The following is a 25,749-nucleotide window of genomic DNA, read 5'->3' as shown; positions in this document are numbered from 1 at the left end:
GATTGCCCTGTATTTGGCTCCATCCATCTTTCCTTCAACTCTGACCAGCTTCCCTGTTTTTGCTGAAGAAAAGCATCCCCACAACATGATGCTGCCACCACCATGTTTCACGGTGGGGATGGTGTGTTCAGGGTGATGTGATGTGCAATGGTAGTTTTCTACCACACATAGCGTTTTGCTTTTAGGCCAAAAAGTTCAATTTTGATCTCATCTGACCAGAGCAATTTCTTCGACGTGTTTGCAAACTGGACTTCTTATGGCTTTCTTTCAACAATGGCTTTCTTCTTGCCACTGTTTCATAAAGGCCAGATTTGTGGAGTGCATGACTATTAGTTGTCCTGTGGACAGATTCTCCTCTTGGTTGCTTTTCTGATTAATGCTCTCCTTGCCCGGCCTGTCAGTTTACGTGGACGGCCATGTCTCGGTAGGTGTGCAGTTGTTCCATACTCTCCATTTTCAGATGATGGATTGAACAGTGCTCCATGAGATGTTCAAAGCTTGGGATGCTTTTTTATAACCTAACCCTGCATTACACCTCTCCACAACTTCATCCCTGACCTGTCTGGTGTGTTCCTTCGCCTTCATGATGCTGTTTGTTCACTAATGTTCTCTAACAAACCTCTGAGGGCTTCACAAAACAGCTGTATTTATACTGAGATTAAATTACACATAGATGGACTGATTAGATGATTTCTTAAGGTAGTTAGTCCCACTAGATCTTACTTAGGGGTATCAGAGTAAAGAGTCTGAATACTAATGCACACCACACTTTTCAGATATTTATTTGTAAAAATTTTGAAAACCATTTATCATTCCTTCCACTTCACAATTATTTGCCACTTTGTGTTGGTCTATCACATAAAATCCCAATAAAATACATTTATGTTTTTGGTTGTAACATGACAAAATGTGGACAATTTCAAGGGGTATGAATACTTTTTCAAGGAACTGTATATACGATAGTTTGTGGTTTCTATAACTTTCCTACAGACTAAATAATAAACACTGATTCGAGTTATTTTCAACAAAGAAATGTAGCAGAAAATATTTTGGCCTAAATTTGATGAAATTTGATTTTTAAAAAATTTTTACTGGACATGTTTAATAGCAAAAAGTCAAAAATATTGTTTTTTTTTCAAAATTGTCGATCAAAAATGCACAGGCGATCAAATACCACTGAAAGAAAGCTCAATTTGTGGGGAACAAAAGGACATAAATTTCATTTGGGTGCAGCGTTGTGTGACTGTGCAATTGTCAGTTAAAGTAACGCAGCGCCGCAACACAAAAAATTGCCTGGTCAGGATGAAGGGGGGATCCTCAGGAGGGCAAGTGGTTAAAGTCAAGATCTTTCCTGAACCTGGACCAGCTGAGTGATGTCAGCTGACGGGGTTTCAGAAAATGGGTCATAGGAGTGCTGAACGAACTGCACTACTGTGATTCCCAGGAGAAGTAGAGCCAAACGAGCTTTACTCCTTTAATAAACCCTTAAAAAGAAAAAAATATGACACTCACCTCAGTGACAATGTAGACCAAATAAGGGAGAGCTTTGTTCATTTTGCGTTCTGTCTCTTTCCATTTTCTCCTTCACTGATTCTACCTCAAGTGCGACTCACAAATCCTTGCTCTTCATCATCTGAAATGCAATCAAATAATTCATTACTTGGATAACTTAGTAAAACATGTCATCTGTACAACAGAAGACCCCATTTCTGTGTGGAAGAGGGATAAAAATAAAATTAAATCTGCAGCCTATTGGTTCCTTTCCCCTGCATTAGTGGCCAAAGTAGTGAAAGTTACCCCGCTGCATTGGGGATCACCTACCTGATTACAAGACTTTATTTACATAGTTACATTGTTAGTCTGGCTGAAAAAAGACAAAAGTCCATCCAGTTAACCATTAAAAAAAAAGTTAAAATCCTATACCCACAGTTGATCCAGAGGAAAGCAAAAAACTCAGCAAAGCATGATCGAATTTTGCTCCTGCAGGGAAAAAAGTTGCTTCCTGATCCCCCGAGAGGCAATCGGATATTCCCTGGATCAACTTTACCTATAACTGTTAGTATCCAGTTATATTCTGTGTATCTAGGAAAGAATCCAGGCTTTTTTTTAAAGAAATCCACCGAGCTGGCCAGAACCAACTCTTGAGGGAGTCTATTCCACCTTTTCACAGCTCTCACTGTGAAGAAACTTTTCTGTGTTTGGAGATTAAATTTCTTTTCCTCCAGACATAAAGAGTTCCTCCTTGTCCTCTGTGATGACCTCAGGGGGAATAGCTCTACACCCAGTTCACTATATGAACCACTGATGTATTTATACATGTTGATCATATCGCCCCTAATCTCCTCTTCTCTAGAGAGAATAAATTCAGTTCCTCTAATATTTCCTCATAGCTGAGCTCCCCCATGCCTTTTATCAGTTTAGTTGCCCTTCTCTGTACTTTCTTCAGTTCCCCAATGTTCTTTTTGTGAATTGGTGCCCAAAATTGAACTGCATATTCCAGATGAGGTCTTACTAATGATGTGTACAGGGGTAATATGATATCTCTCTCTGGAGCCTATACCTCTTTTAATACAAGCGAGGATTTGGTCGCTTTAGAAACCGCAGCTTGGCATTGCATCCATTATTAAGCTTGTGATCTACCAGAACTCCCAGAACCTTCTCCACCATTGATTCCCACAGTTGTACCGCCCCCTAGTATGTATGATGCATGCATATTCTTAGTCCCCAAGTGCTAACCTACATTTATCAACATTAAACCTCATTTGCCACATAGCTGCTCAATTAAACAGTGCATTGAGGTCAGCTTGTAAATTGGAGACATCCTGTAAGGACGTTATTCCTCTGCACAGCTTGGTGTCATCTGCAAAGACTGAAATGGTATTTTTAATCCCAGACCCTATATTGTTTATAATTATATTAAAAAGTAAGGGTCCCATCACTGAACCTTGGGGTACACCACTAACAAAGCTAGACCATTCAGAGTATCTCTCCCTTTCTACTGGCGCATTCCCCTTCCCCCTAAAGCACGCACACATCACTCCCATACTCAAAAAACCCTCCCTGGACCCCACTGACCTGAACAACCTTAGACCCATCTCCCTGCTGCTATTCACATCCAAGCTCCTTGAGCGCTTAGTCTACAATCGCCTAAGCGCCCACCTCACTGACAACAACCTCCTTGATCCACTACAGTCTGGCTTCCGTCCCATACACTCCACCGAAACCGCCCTACTCAAAATCACTAATGACCTGCTAACCGCCAAAGCTAATGGCCACTACTCAGTCCTGTTACTCCTTGACCTTTCCACGGCCTTCGACACAGTTGACCACCCCCTCCTCCTTGATAAACTACACTCCCTCGGCATCAGAGACTCCACTCTCTCCTGGCTCTCCTCCTATCTCTCCCAATGCTCCTTCAGCATAACCTATAACGCTACCACCTCCCCCTCTCTCCCCCTCTCTGTTGGGGTCCCCCAAGGCTCTGTCCTCGGGCCCCTTCTCTTCTCCATCTACACCTCCTTCCTCGGCAAACTGATACACTCCCATGGCTTTAACTATCACCTCTACGCCGATGACATGCAAACTTACCTCTCCACCCCTCAACTCACCCCTTCAGTCTCCACCCGTATCACCCACCTGCTGAATGACATATCAGACTGGATGTCGCTCCACTTCCTCATACAGAACCTTTCCAAAACCGAGCTCCTAATTTTCCCCCCAGCCCGCGCCCCCCCCCACCCTCTCCATAACGACCAACAATGCCACCATCAGTCCCACCCCGCAAGCCAAAGTCCTAGGTGTCACTCTAGATTCAAACCTGTCCTTCCAACCCCATGTCCAATCATTAGCAAGCTCATGCAGGCTCCACCTCCGCAACATCTCCAAAATACATACGTTCCTAACCCCAGACACTACTAAACAACTCGTTTACTCCCTTATTATCTCACGTCTGGACTACTGCAACTCCCTCCTCACCGGCCTACCTCATCACAGACTATCCCTGCTTCAGTCTATCCTGAACTCAGCAGACAGACTCATCCACCTTACCAACCGCTCCTCTTCTGCTACCCCCCTCTGTCATTCTCTCCATTGGCTCCCGATAGCCCAACGCATCAAATTCAAACTACTAACACTGACATACAAAGCCATTCACAGCGCTGCCCCAAAGTACCTCACCGACTTGATACCCAAATACCACCCAACCCGTAATCTTTGCTCCTCACAAGACCTCCTACTTTCTAGCTCCCTGGTCTCCACCTCCCACGCCCAACTGCAGGACTCCCCTATCCTCTGGAACTCACTACCCCAATCCATCAGACTGTCACCTTCCCTCCTCACCTTTAGGCGCACCCTGAAAACCCATCTCCTCAGGGAAGCCTACCCCACTCTCACCTAACTGCCGATCTCCTCCACTCCTCCTACCACTCCATCCCCCACAGCCACTTCCTCCTGTGCCACTATCCCCTCCCTCCTAGATTGCAAGCTCGAAAGAGCAGGGCCCTCGAACCCCTCGTGTATTGTTTGTTGCTGTATTGTCTCATGTTCTGTCCCCCACTATAATGTACAGCGCTGAGCAAACCTTTTTGGCGCTATATAAATACTGTATAATAATAATAATAATAATAATTAACAGCTACTCTCTGAATACGATCTTTTAGCCAGTTTTCTATCCATTTAGATACAGATTTTTCCAAGCCTGTAGACTTTACCTTACACATTAGCCATATTATTATTATATTATTATACAGGATTTATATAGCGCCAACAGTTTGCTCAGCGCTTTACAATATAACGGGAGACAATACAGTAACAATACAGTTCAATACAAGAGCGATTTTAGGGCCCTGCTCCTTGGAGCTTACAATCTAGGAGGGAGGGGCTAGTGGTGCAAAAGGTAGTAACTGTGGGGGATGGACTGGTTGGAAGAGTAGAAGATTCCAGTATTAGCTGAGGGCAGGATAGGCTTCCCTGAAGAGATAGGTTTTCAGAGCTCGCCTAAAAGTGAGCAGAGAAGGTGATAGTCTGATAAATTGGGGTAGAGAGTTCCAGAGGATGGGGAAAGCTCTGGAGAAGTCCTGGAGACGAGCATGGGAGGAGGAGACAAGGGAGCTAGAGAGTAGGAGGTCTTGTGAGGAGCGGAGAGTACAGTTTGGGTGATATTTAGAGACAAGATTGGTGATGTAATTTGGGGCAGAGTTATAAATGGCTTTATACGTTATTGTTAGTGCTTTGAATTTTATTCGTTGGGCAACTGGAAGGCAGTGGAGGGATAGGCAGTGTAGTGCCTTTTGAAGTTATTTATCAAAAACATAACTTTATTTCAACAGCCAACCAGCCTAGCCATCTGTTAAGGGTTAACTCTTTTTGGTCGAAATTCAAAGGACCCTCTAATGAAGTTACATGCAGACAATGGGTGGAAGGAGCTCTTTCCAGAGACAATAGACTGTTTGACTATCTACAGGTGGCCCAAGATAGACAATCCTGAGAAGTTTAAGTTGGCGACTATGAGACTAGTTAAAATGTATATTCTCAACAAATGCTATTTATCCATTGGGGTTGGGGAAAGTGCATCTACAAAAGTTAATCAGACAGTCAAATAAGACGTTGGACCTCTAAACATTGAGTCACCACACCGACAGTTAACAATATATGAGACCATACTTGCAAGTCTGAGAAGAGTAAACAAAGCCTTGAAAAGAGTGATGAGTCAACAGTCTTTTCAAACTGTTTTTTTTCAAACTACAAGGACAACTGGTTGTTGCCCTATTATCTTTACAATGGACGTAAACATCAGTATTGTGTCATTCTTAAGACTAAAAGTTAAAGCTTGGAACTTATATTTTACCCACAAAGACATTAACAAAAAGAGACATTATTCCTACTCTTTCTGAAACAAAAATACATTCAGCAATGGGGATTGTATATCACTAAATTGAGTATGAAATGATGAAAAGTAAGATATATTGTGAATTAGTATCAGTTGTATGTTTTATCAGAAAACAAATGCTTTCACACAAGTTTGTATCTCAGGGAAATGAATAACTGAATACACATATATCTTCTATAGTTCCTATCCAGGACATTATAGGTATAATCAAATATATATATCTGGATGAGACGTATATTTAATACCTGAAATCACCTTGAATTCCACCCGAGGTGTGAGTCATCATCAATACTCAAATTGTTCTATGGTACCTGACTGTCACCTCGCGGACAGGTGAGAGATAGCTTAGGTACATACACTTCTCGACCGGCCAATCAAAAGCCTGTTGGGAGGGTCTTTTAGAACAATAGTTTAGATGGTATAAAAAGCCATGCACCTGATTTAGAAAAAAAAAAAAACCTGAAAAAAAAACCTCACTAAAAAAAAAGACTGACTGAAAGACTCACTGAAAAATCTCACTGGAGCCAAAGAAAAACAAGCTGAAGAAATCAGACGAGGCTGAAATCCATCCCTGCTGAATAACCACTCTTTCATCCTTTCAAACTTTTAAAAACTTTTTACTAAACTTCTACACTCTCTAAATTTCTCCCATCCTACATTTTCCAACACTGCCTATCTATCACTTGCCCTGTGGCCATTATTCTGAAGGCGTTTCCATTGCCAGCTGAATCCACTGGGAAGGTGTCATAGTCCAAGTTCTGGGTGTGGTGAGACTGTCTATATTTAATATTGTATTGCATATTTCCTATGTGTTTAGAGTGATAAGAATTACCTTAGAGTGATAACAACTGCAGTGGGTATTCACATATATATAGAGAGATCCTGTATTACTGTTAGATATTGTTGGTGTCATATTGCAAATTTACATATTTCATAAATTATTAAATATTAGTAGTTAGAGTATAATTTATCAGGGAATATCTTCTCCCATTCCTATGGCCACGTTATGAGAGAAAATAACCTCTGAGATACTCTAAATTATCAGTTATTATTAAATTTAATTTTTAATCATTATCATCTAGAAAAATTGTTATCTTGTTTATCATTATTTAGAAATATTGTATTGTGTATGATATTGGTATAGTATATCTTTGATCGTGTGTACCAGTATTCATTCATCACCAGTCTTTTGCGTTTTGTGTTAATATATATATAATTTTTGTACATAAATAAATTTATATATTTATCTATTATAAGGCAAATTTTGTGTGTATGGTACGAAATCACACTGGCTAAAAGAATTCAAGGTATAATAATAAGTGGTGATCAAATTATCAAGGTGTCCAAATTATTGGTTCACTAAATATTTGCCGTATTTTAACGGCTGGAGGCACTGTAACATTTCATCTAAGGGAAATGGACACCGCCCTTCATAAATAGAATAAATCCTTACATAAACCACCACAGCAGATAGGGGTGGCAGATACAGAATGGTTAGTTAGGTGGATGAGTCTGGCATCAGCATTCATGATAGACTGAAGAGGGGATAGCCTGCGAAGAGGTCGGCCAATGAGGAGGGAGTTACAATAGTCAAGGAGAGATATAACAAGGGAGTGAATAAGTTGCTTAGTAGTTTCCGAGGTTAGGAATGGTCGTATCTTGGAGATGTTGCGGAGGTGAAGTCTACATGATTTGGACAGCGATTGGATTTGGGGCTGAAAGGACAGATGGGAGTCTAGGATTACACCTAGTACCCTGGCATGAGGGGAGGAACTGATGACTGTGTTATTGATCTTGATGGAGAAGTCAGGGGAGGGGGCACGGGCTGGGGGGAATACTAAGAGCTCAGTTTTGGAAAGATTGAGTTTGAGGATGTGGAGTGACATCCATGCCGATATGTCACTTAGTAGGTTAGTAATGCGAGTGGAGACTGAAGGGGTGAGGTGAGGAGTAGAAAGATAGATTTGTGTGTCATCAGCATAGAGATGGTACTTAAAGTCATGGGAGTTTATCAAGTGACCAAGGGAGGAGGTGTAGATGGAAAAGAGAAGAGGTCCAAGGACAGAACCTTGAGGGACCCCTACAGAAAGAGGGAGTGAAGAGGAGGAGGCAGCGTTATAGGTAACACTGAAGGAGCCCTGCGATAGGTAGGAGAACCAGGAGAGAGCAGAGTCTCTGAGGCCAAGAGAGTGGAGTTTTTTGAGGAGGAGGGGATGGTCAACTGTATCAAAAGCCTCTGAGACGTCAAGTAGTAAGAGTACGGAGTAGTGGCCATTGGTTTTAGCAGTTAGTAGATCATTAGTGAGTTTTAGTAAAGCAGTTTCAGTGGAGTGTAGAGAGCGAAAGCCAGACTGTAAAGGGTCAAGAAGGTTGTTGTCGGTGAGGTGGGAGCTCAGGTGATTGTAGACTAAGCGTTCTAGGAGTTTAGAGGTAAATGGCAGCAGGGAGATGGGTCTTAAGTTGTTCAGGTTGGTGGGGTCCAGGAAGGGCTTTTTAAGTATGGGAGTGACAGTCACATGCTTTAGAGGGGAGGGGAAGGCACCGTTAGAGAGGAAGAGATTGAAGATGTGAGTGAGGGAGCATAGGATGGAAGAAGAGGGTAACTGTAGTAGTTGTGAGGGGACAGGATCCAGGGGGCAGGTAGTGAGACGGGCTTCTGAGAAAACCTTAGTGACCTCTTCGGTAGTAGTGAGGTCAAAAGAGGAAAGTGTTGAGGGAGGTTTAGTATAACGTATGCTAAGTGGGATGGATGTCTGTGCAGTGGCGATGCCCCTATAAATTGCGTCAATCTTGTTTTTGAAATGATTTGCAATCTTGTGAGCAGTGAGTGAGGTACTGGGTGGAGGTGGAGAAAGTAGAGCGTTAAAAGTAGAGAAGAGACGACGAGGACTGGATGAGAAGGTATTAATAAGAGTGACAAAGTAGGCTTGTTTGGCAGCATGAAGGGAGGAATTGTATGTTAAGAAAGCAGATTTATATCGGGTGAATGCTTGGTGGGATTTGGATTTACACCACAATCGCTCCAGCGCATGACTATGTCGTTTAAGATTTTTGGTGTGGTCAGTCTGCCAAGGTTGTAATGGTCGGGGCCTGATGCTTTGTGTTGTTAGAGGAGCAACCGAGTCTAATGCGGATGAAAGCAAACTGTTGTAGACAGCAGTGGCCAGGTCAGGGCAGGACAGGGGAGAGATTCTGTCATAGAGTTGGTCAGTGGCAGAGTGGAAAGGAGCAGGGTTCAAGTTGTGAAGGTTTCTGCGGGTAATTGCCGTTTGGAGGGATAGGTGTGTGAAGGTGATGAGATTGTGATCAGAGAGAGGAAAGGGGGTGTTTGTGAGGTTGTAGGGAGTGCAAAGATGGAAGAAAACAAGGTCTAATGTATTCCCATTAAAGTGAGTGGAGGACTGTATACACTGTGCTAATGCAAAAGATGAGGTTATGTTGAAGAGTTGGGATGTTGCCGGGTTGTTGACATTAATAGGGATGTTAAAATCTCCAAGAATGATAGCGGGTAGTTCAGAGGAGAGAAAGTAGGGTAGCCAGGCGGAGAAATTGTCCAGAAAGCTGGACACCTGTCCAGGAGGCCGATAGATCACTGCGATCCTCAGAGAAATGGGAGAAAACAGCCGGATGCAGTGAGTCTCGAAAGAAGAGAAGGATAGAGAGAGAGCGTTAGGGAAGACTTGAAAGGTGCTCAGTGGGGATAGAAGCAAACCAACCCCACCACCTTTCTGACCACTGGGTCTGGGTAGTGTGTGGGGAACTGTGTAAAATGCTTCTGCAAAATCCAAGTACTGTATACCACAGCCACCCCTCTGTACAAGGTTTTGCTTACCCCCTCATAAAAAGAAATCAGATTTGTTTGACAACTTCTGTCTTTCATGAATCCATGCTGTCTGTTGCTTAAAATATTTTTTTCCAGCAAGAACTCATCTATGTGGTCTTTTAATAAACTCTCCATTATCTTCCCAACTATAGAAGTTAAACTAACAGGTCTATAATTACTTGTTAAAGATTTTGTCCCCTTTTTAAATATAGGCACCACATTGGCCTTACGCCAATCCAGTGGTACTATGTCAGTCATTAAAGAGTCCCTAAAAATGAGAAACAATGGCTTTGAAATGACAGAGCTCAATTCTTTAAGGACCCGTGGGTGTATGCCATCTAGTCCAGGTGCTTTATTTACCTTTATTCTGTCTAAATATTTTTGGATCATATCAATTGTAAGCCAATGTGGATCATCTGGAGCTGTGTCAATACCATGTCCATTATGGACAAGAGCTCCCCCATGCTCCTTTGTATACACAGAGCTTAAGCAGGTATTTAATAAATTTGCTTTCTCTTTGTCCCCAGTCACCCACTCTCATTATTTTATAAAGGGCCTACATGCTCGGACCGAACCTTTTTTCTATTAATATATTTTGAAGAATTTTTCGGGTTTATCCTGCTATCTTTTGCAATCTGTCGTTTTTTTTTTCAATTTTTTGCGGCCTTGATTTTCTTTTTTGTATATTCTGTTATATTCTTTGTAATGTTTAAACGATGATAGCGTTCCTTCATTTTAACATTTCATAAAAGCTCTTTTCTTATTATTTATTGCTTTTTTAACTTTGGCCGTAAGCCACATAGGTTTGATTTTTAGCCTTTTAAACTTGTTGCTCATGGGAATATATTTTGCAGTCTGTTCACATGCAGTCTTTTTGAAGAACTCCCATGTCTGTGTTGTGTTCATCGATGCTAATATTCCCTCCCAGTCTAATTCTTGGAGAGCAGCTCTTAGCCTTGGAAAAATTAGCTTTCTTAAAGTTGAGTGTTTTTATTTTCCCATATATGCTTGTTGTTTACAGCTAACAATAAATGAAATCATGAAAATGTTGAACTAGATAGTGTGGGATTTTCAGGGTGCAAATTTACAATGATAAACACATTTAAAAACCACAATAAATTTTATTTAATCTTACAAAAAAAGGGGAAAGAAAAAGAGAAAATAATTACAATACTGTAAAAACAAAAATTGAAGCTTGGCTGTATTGTTGCAGTAATTCCCTACATGTTTCGCCGAACAAGGGCTTCTTCAGGGGAGAGAGAGAAAATCTTCAATCGCAATACAGTCTACAATATATCAAAAAGAATATACATAAACAACGGAGTTATGACATACATCCACACAATGAACATGTTTTTTGTGATTTTACAATTTCTTTTATCCTGCCTATCCATCACCCCACAGTAAGGACCGATTAAAAAAAGTTGTTATATTTTAATACTATGCTTATGAAATGATAAACATAAATGCTATAATATTTTGCTTAGTCTGTACATTTTTTATCTATTGTAATAAAATTAAAGAATAAATGCTATTATTTGCTAGAAAATTATTCTGATTTAGGAACCCACCTTGCTCACTCGGATGTTACTTACAATCTCTAGTGTTTGTAACTTATGCCATAATGCGTCCCTAGGTGCAATTGTACGGACGCCCAGGGCGTAGCTGCACCTGAAGATTCCTTTTCCGATGTGCTCGCCTAAACACAACTTGCAAACCATAATTCCGGCCCCCTTTTACTTAGATTTGGAATTGTTGTCTTTTAGGCTTAATTATTTTTTGTTTGGATTGGACCAAAACAGGCTTATATAGAAATGATTGGATGTCTTCCTTACATGGTATAAATGGATTTGTTTTTTTTGTTTGTATTTCTTTTCTTCAGCTGTCCTGCTTAGGTGTTGCTCCTATTAAGAGATCTGGCTGTGTTTTTGTCGGCTTCAGTTTGTGCATGCGCAATAGAGACCTCACGCATGCACAGTTGTATGTCTGACTTCTGCACCCGGCCTGTGACGTCACAAGTCGGCCGGCGTGGAAGGTATAAATTATGGCGGGAATAAAGATATGGTACTTTGGCTAATCAACTGTGCACATGTAGGATCTCTTGAGACGTTTTGAGACCCCCTGGAGGTAATTTGAGAGACTTGTGTTGAGGGGAGGGCTTCAGGAAAATGGTGACTGCTCAGTCACCTGGGTGATTCTGTACACTGCATTGTTTCGAGTACGGTTTGATTTTTACAGCTAATATTCTATGAACTTGTGACCTCTCCTGACATCTAGTGGCTGAATTGTATATTAACAATTTGAGTCAAAAACTGTTTTTTTGCTTCCTCTATTGCCTGAATTGTGATAATTTAAAGGTAAATTCATTTTTCATTTATTTTTTAATTATTTCAATGACTTGACATCACACCTGGTGTTCTCTCTCCCTCTATCTGATTCTTTTTTTGCCCCATCTGGTAGAAATGTAATTATTAATTTTCGCTTATTTATACCTATGTTTGGATGGATATTTGATCCCTATTATATCCTCTACAATTGCACGGATGCATAGGCCAACTAAGTTCTTTGATAGTGCATTTTCATATGCGGTAGTAGCTCCGTGAACCTGACATCTAGGGTGACCCGGCGTGTTCTTTTATACTTTTGATTATTATGTTCATTGTGTGGATGTATGTCATAACTCCATTGTTTATGTATATTCTTTTTGATATATTGTAGACTGTATCGTGGTTGAAGCTTTTCTCTCTCTCTCACACCTGAAGAAGCCCTTGTTGGGTGAAACATGTAGGGAATTACTGCAACAATACAGACAAGCTTCAATTTTTGTTTTTTACAGTATTGTAATTATTTACTCTTCTTCTTTTCCCTTTTTTTTGTAAGATTAAATAAAATTTATTGTGGTTTTTAAATGTGTTTATCATTGTAAATTTGCACCCTGAAAATCCCACACTATCTAGTTCAACGTTTTCAAATTCCAGGGATGTGGTGCAATTTATTATCTTGTCACTCACTCACCACATCCTAACAATAAATGAAATCATGTTATAGTCACTGCTGCCCAGATGTTCTTTTATATGGACATTAGTAATAAGCTCTGCATGGTTTGAGATTACCAGGTCCAGCAGAGCACCATTCCAAGTTGGGGCTTCTATGAATTGTACCATAAAATTGTCCTGTAGTAGGATGATAAATGTTTGCCCTTTTACTGTTCCTGCAGTACCATTACTCCAGTCAATTTCCGGGTAGTTAAAATCCCCCATTATTATCACTGTCCCAGCCCTTGCAGCCCTTTCAATCTGTGCAAGGAGCTGAGTCTCCACCTCCTCATTAACATTGGGAGGCCTATAACAAACTCCAATGATTACCTTTGTAGTACACACCCCCATATGCAGTTCCACCCATGATGCTTCAGCCTCATCACACTCTCCATCAACTAGGTCCTCTTTCACACTCGCTCTGAGATCACTTCGCACATAGAGACAGACACCACCACCTTTCCTTTTTACCATCTCTCCCCGAAAGAGAACATCGTCAGGAATATTAATGGCCCAGTCATGTAAAGAATGAAGCCAGGATTCAGCAATACCAATCAAATCATAGTTCTCTTCATGTACCAAAGCTTACAGCCAGGGCTGCTGATAAGGGGGTACCACCGGGCCTCCTGTAGGGGGCCTGGGCTCTGCCACAGAAAAGGGGGGCCCAGACAGCAGCTTCAGGCTTCATGTAGGATCACATGTACAGTCAGTGCATACACACTGTTCCCCTGTGTACATGGCTCCCGGGTGGTGGTAACATTATTCCTGGGCTGAGGGGGCTCCATCAGTTCATCCTGAGGGTTGGGAGACAAGGGGGACTTTTATTTCTTTTTCGGGCACCTGCGGACCCAGCAGCAGCAGAAGTCACAGGAACGGTACAGTAATTACATGACACAATACACACCTTTCCCTGTGCCCTGACCATTGCCTAGACTATGTTCAATTATACAGCAGGGAGCAGCCAAATGAGATCATCATTGTCATGATGATAGTCACACAGTACAGGTGCTTTGAGCCACAGCACCTGTACTATGATTATCATGATAATCGTGATGATTGATGAGCCCTGGTTTACACTGGAACCGTTCAAATCACTGCGACTCATGTCACAGCGACTTTGAAAAAGGTTCCTGCACTAATTTTTTCCGATTTCATTGCGACTTGCATTGACTGGTAAATGGAGTCGCAAGCCGCAGTAAAATCCTAGGTACAAATCTCTCTGATCTGTGGCTTTGAAATCACACTGAAGTAGCACAATTTCAAAGCCACAGTGGTGTGAGTCAGGGCTGAAGATAGGACAGTCAGATGCATCCTTAAGCCAGCCATAGATGTTGATCGGGGAATTGATCGATTTTTGCAAAATTTGCATCATGTATGGCCTGCCTATAACAGGCTGGGGAAAATAACTATCCTTAAAGACAAAGCTGCATATTTTTTTAGGTGGGTAGGCGGGGTAAGGGGGGTGGGGCAGGGTTGGGGTTTTGGGGCCCCATCAGGTAGGCTGTATGGAGCCCCATGATTGCTAACAGCAGCCCTGCTTCCAACTCACCTATTTTGCTTGGCAGACTTCTGGCATTGGTGAACAAATACTTTAATTCTTTTAAACCTTTTGCACGCGTATGTTGCATGTTTTTTATTTTTCTACAAATGGTACCAGTTCCAATGGTTGTTTGCAACATGGGAACCTTCTTATCATCTGCCATAGCCCTCCCCTCATCTTTCAACATTCCACCCACCAATAAGGACTGACCCCTGCCTGATCTGTCTACCCCATTCTAATCCAATTCTCCCTCCCCCCTCGATCCTAGTTTATATACTCCTCCAGCCTTCCCATAAGCCTCTCCCCCAGCACAGCAGACCCCCTTACATTTAGGTGCAAACCATCTCTAGCATATAGGTTGCACCCCAATGAAAAGGTTGTTTGTAACATTGGAATCTTCCTACTTCACAAAAGTACATAAAATGTCAATTTGCAGTGAACAACAGTGCAAATATCAATATTTAAGCTATAAACATATAGCTAGTGCAATTAGCAATCTGTTTAAGTTATATGAAAAGTGAAAAAAACATATTTTTCCATTTCCATGAAGGTCAGGTTGATATAACACAGCAGTGTTGTCACCTTCATCCATCTGGAGAAATTTTCCTTCAATTTCAGTCCCATAGCCAATTAGCCATCACCACAGAAATAGAAGGGAAATCCCAGGATGAAGAGAGCAAAAATCCCCTCAATTTCTGTTCTGAACTTGGTGGAAAAGTGAACAGGGCAAATGGAGGGTATTTCTCCCCAGCAGGAGCACAGAGACAACATTAAAAACTGACATATCAGTTACCAAAGAGACAGTAATGCTAATGCTTGGTTAAAAAAAAATGTGTTCAAAGAGCTTGCTGCAGTTTTCAGTATGACAGGTGTCCTCGTGTGATGGTTTCCCCTCACCACCCGTTCCAGTAAAAACTGCTGCAATAGACCAATTTCCACAGAACTAATTAATTAAGGTGCGGGGGGGGGGGGGGTTATTGATATAACAGGGAACCTGTATATCAGTGCACCCCTTACTAGTGGTTCACCAAAATTAAAATTCTGGTGCCGAAACCAAAACTTCATAATGCACTTGGCCGAAAACCGAAATGCGCAGTTTTAAAATATGAATATATATATATATTTTTAAAATACACTTTGGTTAAAAAAAAAATTCAAAAAAAAAAAACAATATATGCCCCAATTTCTTGTAAAATAAGAAAGAGGATGTTATGGCAAGTAACTAGATACCCAACATGTCACGCTTTAAAATTGTGCACGCTCGTGGAATGGTGTGAAACTGCAGTACTTAAAAATCTTGATGGGTGATGCTTTAAAAATTTGTACAGGTTAGCAGTGTAAAGTTACAGAGGAGGTCTGGTGTGAGTATTATTGCTCTTGCTCTGACGTAAGTGGCAATACCTCACATGTGTGGTTTGAACACCATTTACATACGTGGGCATGGCCTATGTATGCGTTCACCACTACATGTAAGCACGGGGGATGGGGGCACTTTAAACTTTTTTTTAAAATTAATTTAATGGGGGTCAATAAGACTCCACATCTCTCCTCTGCAATGTAAAGCATTCGATAAAAAAAAAGCATTGATCTAGTGCCTTAGAAAAAAAAAAATGGCTGGAAAGGGAAGTGACATCGCTGCGGACCTCCAAGGGCATAGAGATGCGTGGCAGCCATTTCTCCTTTCTCCTTCACTCATCTCTATGCCCAGCGCTGAGATCGATGGTTTCTCAGGTAAGGCTGAGAACTACCGAGCGGCAGCGGGCGGCGGCGAGAGGCAGGGTTTTTTCGGCACCTGTATCGGTGCTTATTTTTCATTTCGGCCAACAGCCGAAAGGAGTGTTTTCGGCTGAAACGTTTCGGCCACCGAAATTTTGGTGCATCCCTACCCCTTACCTAACTCAATTCAGTCCCTCCTTACATCAGTGACCCCCCTCAGACTGGACTGGTAGCACTGTCAATGACCTCCTCTCAGATGCTCAAAGTAGGGTTCAGTGAGATGATCCTCTCCGGACTCCAGCTTGGCAGCTCTGGTTCTCTGGTTCCATTGGATATTCTCTCCACAGTCAACATATATCTGACTCCTCCTGTGACCCCTGTGCTAGCAACGTTCTCGCTCTTGACTCCTCTCCAGGCTCCTCTTCAGAGATTGCAGACATCATACAAGAATTGGTCAGAGATTGCAGACATGATACAAGAGATATTCGAAAACTGTGGACATGATACAAGAGATGGTCAGAGATTATGGACATGATACAGAAGACGGTTAGTGAATGTGGACACGATACAAGAAATAGTTAGAGATTGTGGACATGAAACAGGACATGGTTAAAGGCTGCAGATAGGATACAAGAGATCATAGAAACATGTGCAAAAATATATATACTTTGAAATGTAAGGGCACCTACGTCCAAAGCCTGTTATACAAAGGACATTTTTTGGTTGAGGCCGAAAGTACTTTATTACAATGTTAAAATACAAGCATTTACAAACATGTACCAATAATATGCCCACACAATTTTCATAATTCTTTCATAACGGGACTAATGTTACTGAAAACGAATACAAAACGCCAGAGAGTACAATCTAGAGCATAAAAATTACCCACTTCTTCTCAACATGTTTTGCAGTTATTCCATTTTTTCAGGAGAAAACAGAGAGCAGAACATCTGAAAAATGAATGAATACAACATAATACATGCATATAATACTATATCTACAATATACACATGAACCCAGTTTTCAAGTGGGGCACCTAGGCTTTCCCAGACAGGAAACCAGCTACTGAAGAGCTGGGGCATAGATAAGGGGGGGTCATGGTGGTCTGAACCCCCCCAGAGCAGTGTTACTGACTGTCATATCAGAGGGGTGAAACCTAGGGCCGGACGCCAGATTGACTCCACCGCTGTCACTAACATAACAGAGCAAAGCCAGCAGCGCTGAATAGAGGGTGGGATCTGCCTGGGTTAACTTTCCAGGTTAGCCATCAAGTGACCGTTTACTACAATATGCCTGACAACACCTTGACATGGGTCACTAACCTTTTTTGTCGCATTGCCGCAGTAAAGGCTTCTTTCTGGCAACTTGACCATGCACCTAATTTTTTCAAGTATTGTCATATTGTGCTCCATCAAACACACCATCTTTTCCAAGAGCAGCCTGTATTTGAGGTTGCTTGTGGGTTTTTCTTTGTATCCCAAATAATGCTTCTGACAGTTGTGGCTGCAATTTTTCTTGGTCTACCTGACCTTGGCTTAGTATCAAGTGATCCTCAAACTTTCCACTTCTTAATAAGTGATTGAACAGTACTGATTTGCATATCCAAGGCTTTGGATATCTTTTAATATCCTTTTCCATCTTTATAAAGTGTCTTTACCTTGTTATGCTGGTTTTTTGACAGTTCTGTTCTGCTTCCCATGACTTAGTATCTCGCCTGCTCAGTGCTTCCACATAAGAGCTAACAAACTCAGTGACTATTATACACAGACACTAACTGCAATTTAAAAAGTCACAGATATGGGAAATGAACCTTTATTTGCCATTTTAACCAGTGTGTGTCACCTCGTGTGTCTATACAAAGGCCATTCCATGGTATGTAAACTTTTGATCAGGGCAACTTGGGTGATTTCTGTTATCATTATGATTTAAAAATGAACCAAACAACTATGTGATAACTAGAAAAGCTACAATTTCTGGGGAAATTGTGTGAAGTGTTCTTGCCTCCACCAGTAGTCTACAACTGGAGTGGACGGAGTAACTGGGTGGAGTGGCTTGTCACTCTGCTGCCTGCTCACACACCTGGGTTCCTATGGCAACTCACTCTACAGCAAGGGCAGAGAAGAGCGGTAAAAAACAAACTGCTCCAACTTGCTCACTTCACTGGCGGTTGCCATCTTCAAATGCATCTTTGATGCATAGTATGTCTCTGAAATATGAAATATTAAAAATGAAGGCACAGTCGCAGTTTAGAAATTGCCCTTCAAATTTGAGGTGGTTAGAGTGGAGTTTCAATGAATGTCAATGGGCGGCGTGAGTTGCAAACAAATGGTCATATTGTAAAAACTATCAGGACTATGGCTTAGCCGTGGACATTTTTAGTGGCAGCAGTGATAGCTGAACGTTTTGATATAAGATTTGTGTAGGTGGGCTTGAAAATGAGGGAGTGATGGCAGTTTAGAAATCATGTCCTGATTTTTCAGCTCACACTCTAGCTTTTGTCAGCTCCCACTCTAGTTTTGAACATTCCGCCATTCATTCCTATGGGACCAATTTCACCACAAAAACGCCGATATTTCGTGAACCATTTGGCGAATCGTTCCACAAAGTAATAGCACACCAATCGGGAACAATTCGCACGTTTCGGTATATTACTGTCTATGTAGTGTAAAAACTGTGGGAGGAGTTAGGGTGGTAAATTTGGCTATTATAATAATAGGAATATATATGTGAGATAACAGTAAGTGGTCTTGCCATGCAAGAACACTTAATAAATGGCTTCATATGATTACTATCCTTAAATAAAAGACTTCTTTTGGCATGATCAGTCATATTTTCAATATCAATTCAAAAATTTCACGATGTCTGCCAGGGTATGCAAACTTTTGAGCACAATTGTATATGTTTTAGCATCTAGATCAGGACAACCTGCAGATCTCCAGCTACCAAAGTACCAGCTTGTCCACTTCACCCACACATTTGGTCTCCTGGTCATAGTGGGTACATCCCACATCAGAGACCAATGTCTATAGTTAGTGTCATCGTAAACATTCAATGACACTTAAGGTGACTAATGGATTAGTGATTTCTGTTATCATTATGATTTAAAAAGGAGCCAAATAACTATGAGAAAATAAATGGCTTCATATGATCACTATCCTTAAATAGAAGACAATTATTTGGCATAATCAGTCATATTTTCAATATCAATGCCCAAATTTCACAATTTCTGCCAGGGGATGCAAACTTTTGAGCACAACCGTATATAATAATACTCAATCTGTGGCTACAAAAAATTTAGGAACTCTTGAAAGAGGAACTGCAGCCTATCTAGCTAAAGTTTTTTTATTTCTAGTCTATATGACCTGGCAGAGGCCCATGGCACGTCTATGCATGTGCAAAACTCTGCAAGACTCCATTGTATGCATGGAAATACCTGTATGTCTCTGTCTGGCCCCAGAGACTGGCAAGGACCTACTGCTTTCCAGACATGAATTTGGGTTTTGTGGGATTGCACAAATGTGTACACACGCTGCAGCTCTCTGCCATGCGTTATAGACCTGACAGAGATCCCCATCATATCTTCGCCCATGTAAACTATATGTAGATATCCTACTTCATATGTCATCCTCGCCTAGGTGAGCATACAAGCTTTGAAAGGACGGGTTTCTCCCATTTAGTTTGCTCTTTTAATTAGGCTGGCCATACATTATACAATTTTCTTGAGAATTTTGCTTTAGATTTACCAAAAACCATAGAATATGAGGTCAAACCTGAACAACACTTTCAACTGTATCCAATTAGGCAGGCCCTTGCTTTACATAGTGGAAGTTAAATCTAAAGGAAAATGGGCAGAAATTGGACAGAAAATTGTATAGTGTATGGCCAGCCTTATAATGTCCTCCAAAAAGCCAGCAATATATCCAGAGCATATATTGAGAGATACCTGAACCCAGATGTCTGTTCACGTCTGAATGATGTGTCCTGCATTTACTGACAGTCGCATCCACCAGAATACAGCTATTGGGTTTCTAGGGGACATGTTTGAACACAAGTTTCCAGTGGTACATTAGGATTTTTAAAAAGGTCTTTGGACCAAAATATTTCTTAAATCTGGTGGACATAAAGTTACTTGCAAAGGAGTCGTGTGGGTACACACATGTGCGTTGCAGATTGAAGCTCAGATATCACAGCTAAGTGACACAGTAGTTGTTCAGCGGTTCAGGTTAGTTTTAGATCAGGTTCAGGTCAAGATTTTATCCTGTTCACAACTGATGACGTGTGGTTTAGAAACAGTTCCCATAGAATTCAATAGCCTGTTAATCCGCACCTGAACCAGACTGCACTGCTCAGAAATCGGACAGGACTCTTTTTCAATCCGCATTGAATCAGCACTGCCAGTGTACAGGACATACAGTATGTGAACAGGCACCATAGGAAGCAATGTTATTTCACTTGTCATGCAGATTGGATGTGGTTCAAACCGCATCCAATCTGCATATATGTGAACCAGTACAGTACATAAACAGTTGGGGACTGGGGATTGTAATTACCAAGAGCCCTTATGGAGCAGACCAATATAGAGTGCTGTTGGGACGTTTAATATGGGAGTAGTGTAATGCACTAACATCACACTTCATTACTGTTCTGTTAACTATGATCCTGTTTTTTCCTCCTATGTGCCCAGCCCTTTCTATTAGTGTTGTCTTGGGTATTGACCTACTACATTTCAGCCATCTGTGCTATGTAAGGATTGCCCTGTGTACCTCCCTTCCCTTGAGCAATTTCCTTCCCCTTTAACCCACAGCTCCTTGCCTCTGGGTGCTGGGATTGCATCACTGCTCAAGCCTCTCTCTTGCTGACCTTCATTCATGCATTTCACCATATTCCTTTGAATAAGTATTTTGTTTCCTGTAGATGACACTGAAAATCTGTATAAATTGCCCTTCATACGCACGTGTGTGTGTATATATATATATATATATATATATATTTATTTATTTTTTTAAATACCAATCAGCAATAGGTAGGCAGCAAGTAAATCTGTTGTCCCTGAAATTGTTGTGTCGAAAGCAGAATAAACGGGCAGTGCAGTCTGTGGTGTGTGCAGCTGTGTATCCGCAGACCATCCAGAGTGCCCATGCTGACCCATGTCCACTGGCAAAAGCTCCTACAATGGGCAAAACAGCATCAGAACTGGATCACGGAGTAATGGAAGAAGGTGGCCTGTCTGATGAATCGCGTTTCCTTTTACATAGTAATGGGCTGTAAGTTCGACTCGAACATCGGCCATTCATGTGTTCTGCGAACACATGAATGGTAAGGGCATTTGGCAGGCTGTTCACCTGCCAGGTCCCACAATGCACTGCACTTTCACAGTGTATTGTGATTGGCCAAACAATGCAACTGACCACAGGTCGTCAGGTGCAATGTTTTGGCCAATCACATCACAATAGTTACCCCTAGCTCCGCCCGATTGTTCACATTTGACCGGCAAAGGACTTATTACAAACGTTTGTTTTTTTTATGTTAAAGGAATTTTTAAAAAGTCTGGTCTCTTTATTTTTTACTCAATTTAACCCTTTAGTGAATGGGTAGGGGTACAAGTACCCCTTACTCACTCACAAGGAGGGGGGCAGAATCATTATTTAAAGGGGTACCCTGATGGTAATGAGCTCCCCTGCCTGCAGACCCCCACAACCACTGGGTCAGGGTTGTGGGGAAGAGGCCCTTGTCCCCATCGGCATGGGGACACTGTCCTAATTTAAAAGGCATGTGGCCTAAAGGGCCTGGTATGGCTTTTAGGGGGAACCCCACGCACTTTTTAAAATATCTTTTACTGTAGAGTCCCTCCAAACCATCCTACCAGACGTAAAGGATTAGGTTTTTTTTCTAAATATTACATTTCACTTTTTTTTTGCTAAAGCAGGTTCTATACATTGTACAGATGTGAAAGTTTGCAGATAGTTTAAGAGAACCCCCCAGGCATGATATTTAAAGGTTTTTTTTTTTTTTTAACTGTAGGCAATGAAAAATGACTACCCCTTTAAAAATAATACTTTTGTAAGTTTTTTTTTTCACTGATTTATGTACCTCAGGACCGTACCCGAGTCCCCACACCCCTTTCATGGCCAATAACTTGTATATAAGCCTTCAAAATGGGCACTTTTGAATTTACAAGTTCGAGTCCCATAGACTTGCAATGAGTTCGAAATTCAGGGGGGGGTGTTCGGCCCATCACTATTTTTACATTGTGTGGATGGTTGGGTGCATGAATATAAACAAATAATACGGCGCTATATTAAAACAGGCGACTCAGTGATATATATCCCAAGTATGCAAATAGACTTGAACACAAATAACTGACATCAATGTGGGGTGAAGCGGACAACTAGGAAAATGACATACATAGAGGTGACATGAATAAATTGGTGAAATAGTGTCCTTATGTGTCACACAAACTCCATGCAGATGTGAATTGCAGTGTGCCAATCCTCTATAGCTGGGGTGCCCCCTCACCTTCCTGCCCAGGCCCCCAGGGACCAAAGAGCCTTGTGTAATAGATGGAATATTCCTCCAGATAGTAGATGGATCCCTCTTGCAATGGTGCAAATCCCTCCTCTTGGCTATAACATAAGCGGTGGATGAAGTCCGTGGTGTCTCTCCAGTGTATGGCCCTCCAGTATGGTCCCCAGTGAGGCAAAAGAGACTCGTATAGTGTAAAACCTTTTATTATAAAACAAAGAAGACTAAAAACTACTCACATAGACCTGAAAGCAAGCAAGCCTTTACACCACTCCAGGGGTGTACTGTGATTCGGAAACCGGAGCACCAAGATGGCGCCCGCGCCGGATATGACGTCAAGCCGTCGATCGTCAAAAGCTCCTCCCGCTGGCGTATCTACGCGTTACGTCACTCTCGCACGTGACTTGGTTGGGTGCATGTGTGTGTTGCATACCTGGGGAAGAAATGGCATCAGGATGCATTATGGGAAGAAGGCAAGCCAGCGGTGGCAGTGTGATGTTTTGGAAAATGTTATGGGAAGCCTTGGGTGCTGCCTTTTCATGTGGATATTACTTGACACATACCAGATAGAGAGAAAACATGTGGCGCACACACCTAGTGCATTATCCAAGGTTTATTGTAGGAATGAAATAATAAAAATATACTCACAGACGAAGCATGTATCTAAAAAGCATAGAAAAATGACAATGGCCACAACGGCGGGCAAGGTGTTCTCACTGTCAGTGCGGTCAAATGGCTGACGCGTTTCGGGGACGAATCCCTTTCCTCAGAGCTGATGACCAACCTGTATGGAGGTCAAGTAGTAAATAACCAGGGCTAGATGCCTTGGGAGCAAAGCTCAACCTCCTCTACTTGTTATAAGATGAGGGGTTGGAGGGGGTTATTTAAAGTGCAATCTTTTGTAGTTTTTATAAACGCATATACATACATATATATATACGTATATATACCACCTTTCTAAGCATTGTTGCTGACCAAGTACACCCCTTCAGGGAAACTGTATTTTATAATGGCAGTGGCCTCTTTCAGCAGGATAATGTGCCCTGCCCCACTGCAAAAATGGTTCAAGAATGCTTTGAGGAATGCAATCAGTTAAAGGTGCTGATTTGGCTTCCACATTCTACATATCTCGATCCAATCTAGCATATGTAGAATGTGCTGGAAAAATAAGTCTAATCCATTGAGGCCTCACCTCACAATTTACATAACTTAAAGGCTGTTACTGATGGCTTGGTGACAGATACCAAACTGTATTTTATAATGGCAGTGGCCTCTTTCAGCAGAATAAAGCGCCCCGCCCCACTGCAAAAATGGTTCAAGAAAGCTTTGAGGAATGCAATGAGTTCAAGGTGTTGATTTGGCTTCCAAATTCTGCAGATCTCGATCCAATCTAGCATCTGCAGGATGTGCTGGAAAACTAAGTATGATCCATGGAGGCCTCACCTCACAATGGGTCAGGGCTGTTTTGGTGACAAAAGGGGGAGCTATTCAACATTAGGTGGGTGGCCATCGAGATATACTTAAATAGACCATGCAAAATGAGCCACTTATCTAGTTTGCAGTACTGACATTTTACATGTTTAACCTGTCACATTAAGATTTAAAAATTTTGCTCTCATGAGATGACATACAAAACAGGGAAGTGGAAATTCCAGTAATTTGTGTTAGGTGCAGAATTTCAGTGCTGTTTTTAGTGCTCAAGGTGACTTTCGTTTTTTATCACATGCTGTATATATGTGCTACTATATGTGTGTTCTGCCTGACACACCCTCACACTTGTCATCTATTGTCTGTGCAGGTTTAAAAAATGTGGTCTTTGATATACAGTTGTGTTCAAATGTTTGTATACCCTGTCAGAAACTGAAATATTGGAATTGATATTGAAAATATGACTGATCATTCCAAAAAACAGTCTTTTATTAAAGGATAGTAATCATATGAAGCCATTTATTTTCACATAGTTGTTTGGCTCCTTTTTAAATCGTAATAACAGAAATCTAACAAATAGCCATGATTAAAAGTTTCCATCCCTTGGAATGTTTGGCCTTGGTACAGACACACAAGGTGACACACACAGGTTAAAATGGCAATTAAAGGTTAATTTCCTACATCTGTGGCTTTTAAATTGCAATTATTATTATTATACAGTATTTATAAAGCGCCAATAGTTCGCTCAGCGCTGTACATTACAAAGGGGGACAGAACATGTGACAGAACAACAACAATACAATGCAAAACATGAGGGGATCAAGGGCCCTGCTCTTTCGAGCTTACAATCTAGGAGGGAGGGGATGGTGGCACAGGAGGAGATAGCTGTGGGGGATGGGGTGGTAGGAAGAGTGGAGGAGGTTGGCAAGTTAGCAGGGGGTGGGGTAGGCTTCCCTGAAGAGGTGGGTTTTCAGGGTGCGCATAAAGGAGAGGAGAGTAGGTGATAATCTGATGGGTTGGGGCAGGGAGTTCCAGAGGATGGGTGAAACTCTGGAGAAGTCCTGGAGGTGGGCATGGAAGGAGGAGACCAGGGAACTAGAGAGAAGGAGGTCTTGTGAGGAGCGGAGTGTGCGCGCTGGGTGGTACTTGGATAGTAGGTCAGTGATGTAGTTCGGGGCAGTATGGTGGGCAGCTTTGTACGTCAGTGTTAGGATTTTGAATTTGATCTGTTGCGCAATCGGAAGCCAGTGGAGGGATCGGCAGAGGGGGGTGGCGGAAATGGAGCGGTTGGAAAGGTGAATGAGTCTGGCAGCCGTATTCAGGATCGACTGAAGCGGGGATAGCCAGCGACGAGGCAGGCCAGTAAGGAGGGAGTTGCAGTAGTCGAGTCGTGATATGATGAGGGAGTGGATGAGCTGTTTAGTGGTTTCTGGGGTTAGGAACGTGCGTATTTTGGCGATGTTGCGGAGGTGGAGTCTGCACGAGCTTGGTAAAGATTGGACTTGGGGCTGGAAGAATAGGTTGGAGTCCAGAATGACACCAAGTACTCTGGCCTGCGGGGCGGGTTTGATGGTGGCGTTGTTGGATGTGATGAAGAAGTCAATGGGGGGTGGTGTCAGGGCTGGGGGGAAGACAAGAAACTCTGTTTTGGAGAGGTTCAGTTTCAGGAAGTGGAGCGACATCCGGTCTGATATGTCGCTCAGTAGGTGTGTGATTCGGGCAGAGACTGAGGTGGTGAGGTGGGGGGTTGAGAGATAGATTTGTGTGTCGTCGGCATATAGGTGGTAGTTGAAGCCGT

At 42.0% G+C, this 25,749-nt stretch overlaps 1 long non-coding RNA gene across 1 annotated transcript; it reads right to left on the bottom strand.

Moving 5' to 3' along the window:
- Positions 1 to 1,512: 1,512 nt before the first annotated feature.
- On the bottom strand, positions 1,513 to 24,428 carry LOC149442489 (uncharacterized). Its single transcript, XR_016307185.1, has 2 exons — positions 16,179 to 24,428; positions 1,513 to 1,633 (listed from the first exon to the last, which is right to left on the bottom strand). It is a non-coding gene; the product is annotated as an uncharacterized LOC149442489 (long non-coding RNA).
- Positions 24,429 to 25,749: the final 1,321 nt, after the last annotated feature.

This window comes from Staurois parvus, unplaced genomic scaffold (assembly GCF_062004578.1).
Source record: "Staurois parvus isolate SC_StPar_1 unplaced genomic scaffold, SC_StPar_1.0 ptg000885l, whole genome shotgun sequence".
NCBI classification, from domain to species: Eukaryota; Metazoa; Chordata; class Amphibia; order Anura; family Ranidae; genus Staurois; species Staurois parvus.
This window is presented reverse-complemented; position numbering and strand designations above follow the sequence as displayed.